Raw genomic sequence first — 11236 nt, forward strand, 5'->3', positions numbered from 1 at the left:
ATGATAGGACACATTTAACTTTACATAATTATTCTTGCCTAAGACTTTTTATATTTTTCAATGTTTTCTTTAATGGATCATTCAGTTTTAGAATTTTGTCTAGTGTTTATACAACAGGTATGGTTGTACAACAGTTTATTGTCTCCTAAGTTTTGTTTGGCAATGCCTTTGCATCTGTATTCTAAAGGATAGCTTTGCTGGGTACAATATTCTCAATTGGAAATTTGTTTCCTTTAATGCTGTAAAAATCACATGCCACTCTCTGCTAGCACTGATGAGTCCTGCCTATAGGCCCATTATCAGTAGATTCGAGGCACCCATAGGTGTTATTTCTCCTCTTCTGTACCCCCTAATCTTCTATTTACCCTTCAATATCTTGCTTATATCTCGGAGCAGACTCAGCTGAGATGAATTTGTTTTGCTATATTTAATCTTCCTATATTGGGATGTTTGAAAAGCTATCTACTCCAGGCCCTCTTAAGGGCCAGTGCCCAGTGTCCACTCTTTTATGCTTTTCTGATGTTCCTGTAGATTTTTTCATCCATTTTTATCCCCAAACCTCACCTTTCATAATCAAATAGCCCATCTTTTAGTCCCTTACTTTTCACATCTATTTCATCTATCATACTAGTGACTTCTCTCATGGATTTAATTTTATTAGTGTATTTTCAGCTTACAGGTCTGTTTGCTTTTTTAAATAGCTTTCTTCTCTATGTTAAGTTTTTGAGTTAGAAACTTCTGTTTCTCTTCAAGCTCATTGAGTTCCCTTTAAAGTTTTAAACTCTCAATCCAAGTGTTAACTCAGATTGGTGGTGGTTTCGTCACTTCTGGAGACTTATTTTGACTTTTGAATGACGTCATGCTTTCTTGATAGTTTTTGGTATTTTCTATGAAATATTTTCTGGGCATTGAAGATATTTCCTGTCTTAATTTGGTTTGTTTGTGTCCATATTTCCAGACATTCTAAACAGGACGCAGGATCTCCCCACCTCCTCTCTCCACTTTCATTGTGGTACCCAATTTCAGGGTCAGTCTGTCTCCTGTTGGTGTGTTGTCACCTTTCACCACTGGAGGGCAATCCAAGCCTAGGATTCTTCTAAACCTGTAGTTGGTATCCTGTCCAATAAGAATTGGGGAAACAGCTCAAAAGAATAGTTCCTTCCTCTCCCTGGGGTTCATAAGCAGTCACAGGACTCTATAGTCAGCTGTAAGTTTCTGCCTGGTTCATGGTTGAGGGACCAGCTGCAGGTTTTTGTTATTCCTGTGGACACCAATATCATACATTGAGCCCAGTGACCTCTGAGCTGAGCACTCAAGACAGAGCCAGGATCACAAAGCTATGAACTCTCTGTTGCTGAGGTGGACTCATGGCCCAGAACTACTGTAGTCAATGCCAGAGTAACTGAAATCAAATGGACTGAGACCACATATCTCTGTCACTGATGCCAAGGCTGTCCTAGAAGTTCTGTTTGAGGATATTGGTCTGGGAATGGAGACTTCTAGGATCTGTCCAGTGTTAGGATTCACTATTCTGGCATTGTGATCTAAGGTCAAATCCTCTGCTCTATATTCTGCTCTGTCTTACCATCAACGAACAGAGTCTTGCTTCATGCTGTGCTGGGTAATGCTGGCATAGTCACCCAACACTGGGGTGGACACAACTGGCATAGTCACCCATCACCGGGGTGGACACAACTGGATGGTGTCTAAGTCTCACACCTGCAAGGAACTACATGATCTCTGGGGGGCACTAGGCCCACACCACAGTTGTTGCATAAATGTGAGACTGTCTCACTGGAGCTCAACTCTCTGCCTGGTACAGGAAAGACTGAAGGCCCTGTCTTTGTGCACTGGCCTGGAGCTAGTTCTGTTAACTAAAGTTTGGGGATTGGCCACTGAGACAATATTTTCGTTACCAATTATGGCACTCACTAGCTGGATCACACTTGAGTCTCACAGCTACAGGTACTTGTGAAGTGTGAGGATGGTTGCCCTGTGACCACCCCAAGTGAAAATGGGTTGGATAAGGTTGGAAGTTCACCCACCACAGGTTCCAGGTTCTTTTAGCTCCAAACAAGGAATGGAGTAGAGATGCAGGACTACAGCAGAGACTGTGTGCCCTAGTAACATCTTACATCTCTACTCTGGGGTGTGCATGTTGGTACTAGAATGAGTTTACCTTCTGACATGAAAAGGGCATTTCCCTCACTGCCAACTTATTTTTCTTACATGCTAATTTTGCAGCCTTGTGTAAGGTGTCCCTGACCTTACTCTCTACATTCCACAGGATGCCAAGAATGTAGGCCATAATGATAGTTTATTCCACTGGTACACAGGCATGTGTGTGCTGTTTGGGTGGGTATAGAGCTCCCCTCTGTGAGCTCTGGCCTAAGTGGCCTGTTGGGTATTTTCTGGTGTTGAATCTCACAGTACTGAATTCATGATTAATTCTTGAGGCAATTTTTATGCTTTGTACCCGGTAGGACAGTCTTGTCTCTCTTTCTGCAGTCTAAGGTTGAAGGACAGTGAGCTGGTGGAGACAGGCAGGCAGCATTCTAATGTGACACTAGGGGCTCAGTCTGTGAGTGCTGACCTGGGGTTGGTGTGAATGGGGTCTTGTTCAGCACTGGATTTCATCTTGTCACAACTGGTTATGTGTCTCAGGACTTAAGCTCTCTCCTCCTCACCTATGAGGCATCTCTCTTCAAACAGGACAGTGTAGCTGAAGTGTGGAAAGGCAGCTCTTTCTTTGGACCTTCTTCAAGGCATCGTTCAACAACGAACTGAGATAAGATATTGCTGTCTTTCTCCTGGCTTCATGGTGAACAGTTTGGTGTGAGAACAGCTGTGCAAACCCATGTGTCTGCTGGAAGACCATAGCAGAAGGAACATTGTCAGTAGCCATTTTGCTCCATTTGTTCCATATTACCTAATTTCTATGATGATTTCTGGAATTTAATTTCTGTATCACCCATTTTCTTTTAGTGTAGGCTTACAATGTTGCTACGGCCTTGTCAACCATGTTTGAATATCTTTTTATCATATCAATAAGGGCTATTGGCCTCCCAACTCAGGCCACCACCTAAAATTCTGTCTGTCTCTGTCTCTGCTTGCCTGCTTGCCTGCCTGCCTACCTGCCTGCCTGCCTGTCTGTCTGTCTGTCTGTCTCCCCCCACCCTCTTGCCTATCTTTATACTAGAGCATAAGTCACTATGAATTTCATCTCCATGATCTCTGAGATCTTAACTATAATATCAGCTTCTATGGTTTCAACAGTTAAAAGAGGCCTGTCATTTAGGAGATAGTCTACAGAGAACTGCTAAATAAATGGGTCCTGGTTACCTCCTTGTGACTCCAAAGTACTGTCCAAAGTTCAATACAATAAACTTTGGGTCTAAATGGTATAAATGACCATTTTTTTCTAAAACAAAGCAAAATAACAACAAAAAGAACACAAGAAAAAATCTTTTTTGTCACTTCCTTAGTCTGTATAAAAGCATAGAAATATATGTAGAAGATTATGTTTTATAAAATACATGGTTTCTAATAATGTATTTTATTTTGAATTGACTAAAACACTCCCTTACAGGCTTCTTTTTCCTGCATCCCTTTCATAAGGTAAAACATCTCTTGACTTCATCACTTACATTGGATATTATATTTTGTCTCACTCATCTCATATTTTCAGGCCTGAAGAATAGCTTGTAACTCTTGTTACCTTGGAAATTCACTGTTGTGGTCTGCTCTGTGCTGGATTTTGCTGTATTTGCACATGTGGGAAGATGAAACCTAGGTGGATTGGCTGGAATCTAAACCTACTGCTGGGCGGAGGGAATCAATAAATCAATATAAACCCATATGACCTTGTTTCTGTGTATCAAAAGAATAAGGGGAAGAAACACGCTTTCTGTCTAGAAAGAACATCTAGATTGGGGTGCATATGGATGTTTTAAAAGGGAGCGTTTTTTAGTTGGTGATGGCAGTTACTAATAAAGAACAGAAGAGCAAAAATTATTTTGATCTGTTTTTCATGGAAGGAGTTTCTGGAACCGAGTTCCTGTGAATAGGTGACTTTCTGAGAAAAGTGATGGAAGTGCAAACAAATTAGGTTCACCACAACACTTGCCAGTAAGAACAATATATTAAGATGAGGGGAAATATGGCTGTTGAGTAATGGAAGCCACATTAGGATACCACACAGTGATTACAGGTTAGATTATGGAATGGAATAGATATTTTTTCTGGCACTGGAGAAACCTAAAATAAAAACAAAATATGGTTAAGATCTTGAATACCTAACTGGAGACACATATGAAGGAAAAAATACAGCATTACTTGTCCATAAAGAAGAATATGACAAATAAGACTAATGGTTTCCCCTTCCCCCTCTCTCCTTCTCCTTTCTTATCTCTGCATGCATGTTTCTAACCATGGTTTAAATTATACATCAGTTGGAATGAGTGGTGCCCTGGGACTTACTAGATCAATGGTGACATACCAATCACAATGGGCATGTGAGCCCTTTAAGTTTCTCAAATCACTTTTGCTGCTGAACTTAATATGTCCCTTCCTCCTCCTGGACAGCCATTCTTTTATCAGATACTAGGGCAATTTACTACAGATTCTTATGATGTTATTTCCCTAAAATGTTAATCATATAGCTTCTTGGAGATAATAATGGGTCATAGTATAGGGCATAATGGCATTTTTTCACAAAATACCCATTTTCCTAATAGCTCCTAAAGATAGAAAAATTAGAAACATGAAAATAACAATTGTGATTACTACAAACTTTAGGTTTTCCTTTAGTGTGTGCATTATGTGTTCTTATTTGTGTGTACATGCACATGTGTGCATATGCATGTGGAGGCCAGAGAGCAATGTCAGCTGTCTTTCTCAACTTCTCTAGCATTTATTGAGAGAATGAAGTTTTATTTTCCAAATAAAAAATGATGCAATGATAGTCACAAATGCCCTTGACACAAACAAGCCATCAAGTGTTCTCCCCAATTCAACATGTTGACTTCAGGTTAGTATCTAAGTACTTCATAAAGCTATGGCAAATCTAACAGCAGGTGCATTTTAGAAAGGAAACAGGCCTACGAACTTGGGTAATTGTGGAAGTTTGGTGCCATCATCTGTAGCCTTGAAATTCCCTTGACTTGTAAGTGGAATATTTCAGTAGCACACAGTGGAGGCTTATAAAAAGAGTAATATATGAAACTGTGCGAAATCTCACGGATTCTGGGTATGTAAGTGGGAGAAAAAATATTTACAAGATGATAAATCAGAGTGGATATGTTCAGAAAGCACTCTCTTGATTACATTTATTTTTGAAATGTCAATTCCCAGCTTAACATGATTGTTTTCATGGTGTGTATGAGATGCAGAATTTAGTCACCAATGCAAACACACAAGGAAGGTGCATTATAATTGCCAGTGTTTTGAGACCTCTTGAAAACGATTGTAATGTTGCACCAGGCTATTAATTCATATTTTAAAATTAACAAAGTATTTACTGAACACTTTCTATTTGGGAGGAAATTTAGAAATGATTAAAGCAGAGGCTTATGCCACAAGAATTTTTTAACCTTTCACTTATGAAATTAGTGAAGAGTTTGGGTTAATCTTAGGATAAAAGGTAGGGCTCAGCATTGAGACAGACAGACACATATTTCTGAGTGAATATGAATTCCTATAGCGTTTATGAAAATACTTTAAATTTTTATTGAAAGCATAAATTATCCTTTTCAGCATGCATGCAATTAGCTGTACATGCAGTCTGATTTACCCTCAAATGTGTTTAACAAGTACCAATCACATGGATGATATAAGGAAATCTAGAAGTTAAAATGTAGGGTCTGAGGGTCTGTTAATTCACTGGAGTGAATATGTATATGGCACAGGGAAAGCACAGTCCTATGCAGCCTCATTTCTGAGCATAAGGCACAGGGATACTGTCCTACCCACATTGTCCCTTAACTCTTAGTCAAAGACCTCACTCAGTGAATTGGAATTCTTGATGTAGCTGAGTGACCAACATTCCATTTCTGAAGTGACTGTGCCCTCATGTCTGTTTTCATTTGTTGTGATTTTCCATTACCTTTAAAAATCTTAGTTATTATGGCGCAGTATTGGGGAATGAGCCAAAGTCTCCACACATGCTAAGCAATTGCTTAACCACTGAACTCTATCTTTAGCCCAATTTTGCAATAACCTTTACTCTGCACCTGAAAATACTTAAACACTCTAAGACCTTGACTCTATGTAAGGCCTAAAGCCTTAGTATGATTTGAATACAATTGTTCCCCATGAGCTCAAATGTTTGAGCATTTTTTCCCTAGATGTTGGCTATGTTGTGGGAGATTGGGAAACCTTTGGGAAGTGGGCCTTGCTAGAGGAAGTAGACTATTGGTGTGTGTTGCAGAGAGCTTGATTTAGATAGCTAAACCCTGATCATGACCCTCTTTCTGATTCCTACTCTGCTGGTAAAGTGAGAAAGTACCTGTCAGATGTCCCCTAGTCTTGTAGAACTATCTACAGTCATGTGTTCTCCACAGTGGTAGGCCGTGTCTTCTCAAACAGGAAGCCTATGGAAAGCCTTCCTTCTTCGGGTGACTTCTTTTGGTCAGAGCAACAAGATTAACTATTTCAGACCCCCTTGTTTAGCAGCACCCCAACTTCTTTGATATAAGGATGAGTGGTTTCTCTACCCTGCAATGTGAAAGCTTATCTTCACAGGTTCAGTGCATGTGGACTTCAAATGAACAGACTCCAGCCCTAACTGTCCATTTTCTAGAAGCCCAGTTGCTATCATCTTAGCAAAGTATCTTTTTGGGAGAATTTACAAAAGAATTAGAAAAGCTAAACAACATAGGGAGAAGAAACATAATACTGGAGAATAGGTGATGGTTACTGTAGTGCTGTCAAGTGATAGGGATATTTGCAGGGTAAAGTAGTCATGTTGGCATGTGTATCTGCTTCTCTAGTCACAATATCTGGTACCCACAGCTTCTGCTGTTGAGGTCTTCATCACTGAAAATTTGAAAAGTTTTGTTCATTAAATTATTGCTTCTGTTGGGCAGTGGTGGCATATGCCTTTAATCTCAGCACTCAGAAGGCAGAGGCAGGCAGATATCTGTGAGTTCGAGGCCATCCTGGTCTACAAAGCTTCACAGAGAAACCTTGTCTCAAACAACAACAACAAAATCATTGCTTCCATAGCTATGGAAATAATCAAAGATGGATTTCAATGGATGCTTGGATCACTGTATCACAGTCTTTACACCTATTTAAGATAAATCCATATGTGCAATGCCTCTGATGTCTCTGAGAGAAGGAAGTACTGAAGTAAGGTGTAGCAAGTTTCCTTATGCATCATTGGTCTGTCTCAAGGAGTAATTGTTTGTACTTGATCTAAATTCACCTGCTTCCCACTTGCTACAATAATTCAATACTTTCTCTTCCTAATATGTTAACTACTATATAGAGTTATAGGGATTGGCCTAATGTAAGCAGGCCGGTTGTTTTTGGTGTCACATATGCACTTTAGCTGTTCACATACTCTCTAGGATAAAGTGTGTGAATCTGTGGATCGCTGTAATTGTATTTCTGGGACTCCTTTGGTCTGAAACATTGCTCATTTTGCCTTTGTTCCTAATGTTGCATCTTTTAAGGGGGAATACCCCTCAGTTGAAATTTTCTGGTGTATGATATTTTTTTGACTAAGACTATATTTTTATGGTAAGTATATCACAGGCACAGTTCTTAGATTCACCCTTTACATTCGATCATGTTACTATTTTTTTCGTATTCTCATTATTAAAGATGTTCACTGTGAATGCTAGTCATTGTGGTATTTTCAGAGTTCTCTATTAGGGCTGCTCTCACATTTTGTGATTTTTTTTTGTACATAGATATTTGAGACTATTGCTGACTACCTTTGTGATTAAACTTCCAGTTTCTTAATTTACTTTTTTCCATATCAATTTTTGTAGCATTTATATGGAAAGTTATAACTTATTTATATTAGTCCTTTTTCCTTACTTGCATAATGAGACTCCATGTCTCCATTTCTGTTTATGATACAGTAGATTTGATAGAAGAATTTATTTTATATGGACTTGACTTTTAACCCAGCCTAACAATTGCAAGATACTTCTCAATGTTATCAGCTTCAATGCTTCATTTCTATTGGGCTGATTTTTAGCCATGAACAAACAGGTCTCCTAAAACCCATTCATAATCTACTTACCTTGGGCACTTTCTAGACTGGATTTGTTAATGCTGTCTGTGTTGGTTGAACTCATCTCTCTGGAATTATCAGGGTTTGTCTTAACTGCTCTGGAGCTCAGCTTGCTAAAAAAGTTTACATTGGAAATAATCCCTTCTTCAACAGGCTTTACTCTCAGTTTCTTCCCAGGGGAAATCAAAACACAATTAGACAAATAAATATTTTAACGTGTTTCCAATTTGTTCTTCACTTAGGCCTACTTAAGTCGTTTCTTTTCTCTGTGATGTCTTCCTACATCTGACTTTCTAGCACAAACATTTTAAGTTCTCCTTTGACAAACAATTGTTATGCTACCTGTCTTCAGACATTTCCATGCAGTGAAGCCTGTGGAGTGGATGTTTTCTGGCTGATATGTGATTCAATCTCTCCCCATCATTTGTGGGATATAAAGTGGAACTGCAAAAACTAATTATCTGTTAGGTGATGTCTCATTTCCTACTTGAAAAGTGCAAAAGATTAGCATGTTTAAATTAAAGCAGGCCTACTCGCAGAGGATTAATTACTTGGCGTACCGACAAGAAGTCATTGTTTTATTAGTATAATGAAAAGGGAAAACTGTTTCTATAAGAAAGAATGATAATGAGTGATACTGTGCTAAAACACCAGCAGAGAGGAAAGGTGAACGGTGACAGCATGGAGAGTTGTTATTCAAATATAAATTTTAAAACAGGACTGGTCTCAATTATTATCCCATTATCCAGTTGTTATTTTTAATAATTCTGGGATGAGTTCATTCAGATATCATTGATTTATGTAAATGATGTCAGAAGACTGAGTCTGCACTGTGACTAGTTCAGACTCTTGTCATCACCCTCGTTAGAATATTGTACAGGCTGTCAGTTGTCATGACCCAGAAGATGAGCTACTCACAACCTTTCTGAAAACTTAAATATTCATCATGAATTCACCCCTGGGGTTGTATTCAGAGATATGAAAGATAGAAGATGCCTCGGAGCCCCCATCTCTAAAGAAAACATTGTGACAATCTGACAGCTACAAAAACAAATATGTCAACAGCACTGGAGAGAATAAAGGGCCCGAAAGCATACCAACCAGGCTGGAGAGAGGGGCTGTGCGGACTAATTGCCTTCTTCTTAAATATATGAAACTTCAAGAGGTTTTCTTTTATTTTGAATTCATTTCATTTTAAATATGAGTGGTGTTTTATAAATTCTGAATGCAGAAATTGTATTAAATTATAAAGAACATAATTAAAATAATTTTCATGTCATCATCTTTAAGAATATTTTCTTTCTTTTGTTTTTGTAATACTATAAATAATTTCATTTTTGGAAATAATTATAGAAACCATATTTATCCTAAAATGTCACTTAATATTAAATTATAAACAGCTTATTAGGTTACAAAAGTTACTTGAAAATTTTATTAACAATGGCTGCATTCAATTCCAACAAATGAATGCATATTTCTCTATGGTCAAGTACTCAGATTGTTTTCATAACCTTTCTATTTTAAATTCTTCTGCTTAGATCATCCCTACCTAAAAAATCTGTCGAGATTTGCATTATCTACTTTGAAGAGGCATCTAGATATATAACACTGGATATTAACATCTTGTGGCTCTAGATAATTAAAAAGCTCTAGTTCAATATGCCACAGAATCCAAAGAATTAGAATACTGTAAATGAAATGTTTGCTAGAGAAAGTTACTTAATGTAAGAGACACAAAACACAGGAAGATAAAATACATCGAGAAATATAGCAGCAAAATAATATCTGAGATAAGACAGAAAGTAAATTTAGACAGTATATACAACAAAATTCTATTGCTGAAATGCAAAATTGAAATTTAAAGGATAGTTGTGATCTTAACAGATTAGACAAGGCTCTAAAGCTTACACATGATAAGAGAGCTAAGTTTAAGGAACTATCCAGAATTTGATATAGATAACTGGGCGAATGAAAAAGATAGAGGAAAAGATAACTGGTTCAAGGCATCTAAGCAGAGCTGTGTCCAAACATTAACTGATGCCTGTGATGATCAGAAAATAGCTTTAGTGAGTATCACTAGCAAGAAGAGAAGCATTATAGAATAGGTTAACTAAGTCTCTATCAATCAAACAGTAGTCACCACCTCAGTAAAACACAACCACAGTAATATCGGTAAGGGGTTTCCAATTTCCAGAGCCCCTACATTAATTTATTTAAAATGTATAATGTCCAGCAGCAAACACTAAGTGTAGTTTTAGTATCAAAGAAGCCCAGTGATCTCTAATGCTGGTAAATGTAGACAGGGTTAGATAGATTCATAACTTGGCATATCAAACTCAAATTACTAGTTCCAAAGAGAAAAAAAATCTTAATCTAGTGAGAACAAAGAATCCAATGAACTCATGATTGTCAATAAACAAATATCACAGGTCACCATGACCAAACCAGGCATGATGACATACTAGAGAGGCCCAAGAAGGAGGATTGCCAGTTCAGTACCACTTGGCTAAGAAGCAAATGAACAAAACCTCAGCCCAAACAGAAATGATCAACAGCAAAACACTGGATAGCCATGGGGAGGGTGGGACAGAATTCAGTGGTCCAACCTAACAAACTTTAAAGAAAGAAATTAAAGAAGATACCAGAAAGTGGAAAGATCTCCCGTGCTCTTGGATAGGCAGAATTAACATAGTAAAAATGGCAATTCTACCAAAAGCAATCTACAGATTTAATGCAATCCCCATCAAAATCCCAACACAGTTTTTCACAGACATTGAAAGAACAATACTCAACTTTATATGGAAAAATAAAAAACCTAGGATAGCCAAAACAACTCTTTACAATAAAAGATCCTCTGGAGGCATCACCATCCCTGACTTCAAGGTCTACTATAGAGCCATAGTTCTGAAAACAGCTTGGTATTGGCACAAGAATAGACAGATAGACCAATGGAATCGAATTGAAGACCCAGATATTAACCCACGCACCTAC

The 11236-nt window shown here is 38.0% G+C and overlaps 1 long non-coding RNA gene across 1 annotated transcript; it reads right to left on the reverse strand.

The window, feature by feature from the left end:
• Nucleotides 1–2298: 2298 nt before the first annotated feature.
• Nucleotides 2299–10975, reverse strand: LOC103162212. The gene is made up of 2 exons (XR_003484116.2): nucleotides 3648–10975; nucleotides 2299–2866 (listed from the first exon to the last, which is right to left on the reverse strand). It is a non-coding gene; the product is annotated as an uncharacterized LOC103162212 (long non-coding RNA).
• Nucleotides 10976–11236: the final 261 nt, after the last annotated feature.

The sequence above is a fragment of the Cricetulus griseus genome, chromosome 3 (genome assembly GCF_003668045.3).
Source record: "Cricetulus griseus strain 17A/GY chromosome 3, alternate assembly CriGri-PICRH-1.0, whole genome shotgun sequence".
Lineage (NCBI taxonomy): Eukaryota > Metazoa > Chordata > Mammalia > Rodentia > Cricetidae > Cricetulus > Cricetulus griseus.